Raw genomic sequence first — 2,500 nt, forward strand, 5'->3', positions numbered from 1 at the left:
CACACACACACATACACACACACACACACACACACACACATACACACACTCACACACACACACACACACTCACGCTCGCACACAGGCACACATCACTAACACGTGATTATCTGATCCCGGCCTCTGTCTCTCCAAAATATCAACACACTATTGAACAACACACTATTGAAGATAGTGATTATAAAGGAATGATGTGTTATAAAAGAATGCATGTTTATAAATCACATTGAAACATAATGTTGCAAAGGACAAGAACATTCCTGGCAAATTCCTGAACATTCCCATACTTTTCCATGTAAATTGTCACATCCTGTAAATTCCCTGAATTCTGCAACCAACACTGATACATGTGACAATGTTAGAATGCTGGACATTCTGTGGTGGGTGTGCAGGTCTGTATGTGTGTGTGTGTGTGTGTGTGTGTGTGTGTGTGTGTGCGTGTGTGTGTGTGTATGTACTGTATGTGTGTGTGTGTGTGTGTATATGTGTGTATGTGTATGTGTGTGTGCGTGTGCGTGTGCGTGTGTGTGTGTGTGTGTGTGTGTGTGCGTGCGTGTGCGTGTGCGTGTGTGTGTGTGTGTGTGTGCGTGTGTGTGTGTGTGTGTGTGTGTGTGTGCGTGTGCATGCATGTGGTTAGTGGTTAGGTTAGATCTTGCTGTAACCTCCTTCAAGGTGAGTGTATGTCTCAGGGCTCAAAGGTCACTATGGAACAGACGTCAGGTTATGACTAATCAGTTTGAATAATGCAGTCAGGTAATTGGACACAGGCATTGGCAACCTACCGACGCGCGCGCGCGCGCGTGTGTGTGTATGTGCGCGCTTGCCTGTGTGTGTATGCACACACACACACACACACACACACACAAACACACACGCCCACACAAGAGGGTGCTTAGTGAAATTTGTCACCATTACAGTCTGGGCCTGCTCGTCAATAGCAGTATTTGGTAGGGAGATACAGCGCGAGTGGCCAGGTGTTTGGTAAGATAATACTGTGAGAGGCGGACGAGCAGGGGAGCAGTGATGGAGAGACCGCTCAGCGCTTTAATCGGGGTGAATAGCTGAGACGCAACAGGAGTACAGCGTGAGATTCTCAATGGACATGAGGGAAAAGGCCCAGCAGGATCTGCATCTCTGACTACACAACTTTGATGTACAATGTGTGTTATTTTATTACATTCTCTCAAAACAGCTTCACAAGATGTATTTATATATATGAATAAAAAAAATCTTATGTTGTACGGAAGCTGTCATGTGTTGTTGTTTGGCTGAAAGTGCGCCCTGATTAAATTAAGCCCTAGGGGATAAATCTGTTTTTGTTCTATGTCTGAATTGAATTGTGCTGTTTCCTACCTGGTGAGATACAGTGTTCATCGGATGAAGGTTCAGGTCAGGGTTCAGATGGGATCTGCAGCGTGCAGCCAGGTGTGGTCAGTCTAGTTGACACACATACACGCACACACGCACACACACGCACACACACACACACACACACACACACACACACACACACACACACACACACACACACACACACACACACACACACACACACACACACTGCCTGTCCGTGCTCAGTTGGACCAGGAGAGAGACCAGAGTTAACAGGCCATCATCAGCTGCTGCTTTGATGTGACACACACACACACAGACACACACAGACACGCTCACACAGACACACACACACACACACACGGACGCATACACCCACACGTCAAAAATTAGATTTGGGAACTGCCACAAATTAACGCATGAACGCATGAAAAATGAGGCCTGTCCAATCATTCAATTAGGACCCAAAACAGATGGCCTGGCCTGTCTGAGTGTGTGTGTGTGTGTGTGTGTGTGTGTGTGTGTGTGTGTGTGTGTGTGTGTGTGCGTGCGTGATACTGTACAAACACAAACACATCGCATTGAAACACAATACTCACGCCATCTATTCTGGGTGGTGTAATAAGCGCCGTGGTCTCTGCAGTGTTAATGTGAGTGTATGAGAGCGATTTCGAGGGCCGACCGTGTCTTCATTACTGTGGCCCTCAGACTGCGCCGTCACTCGAAACCTGAGCCGAGCTCCGTCCATCACCGTGGAAACCCGACAGAGGGACTGACACCCCCGTGTCTGCCGTTAGGACTGTTATAACCCAGGTCACACGTCCCAATGATTAACCCTTCATATCTGTCTCTCTCTCTCTCTCTCTCTCTTTCTCTCTCTCTCTTCCCCCTTGTTTCCTGGACCTCGCCTTCTCTCTCTCTCTCTCTCTCTCTCTCTCTTCCACCTTGTTTCCTGGACCTCGCCTTCTCTCCCTCCCCTCCTACACCCCTCCATCCTTCTCCTCTCTCTCTCTCTCTCTCCCTCCCCCTCCCCCCCCAGACAGACAGCCCCCACCGGTGTGCCTAGTCAAGGGGGGCTGGTACAAGACAGACAGGCGAGACAGACGGAGGCCTGGGACAGACAGACAGGCCCGGAGCTGGGACAGACAGACAGGGGGCTGGGACAGAC

The sequence above is a fragment of the Borostomias antarcticus genome, assembly GCF_949987555.1.
Source record: "Borostomias antarcticus genome assembly, chromosome: 2".
Lineage (NCBI taxonomy): Eukaryota > Metazoa > Chordata > Actinopteri > Stomiiformes > Stomiidae > Borostomias > Borostomias antarcticus.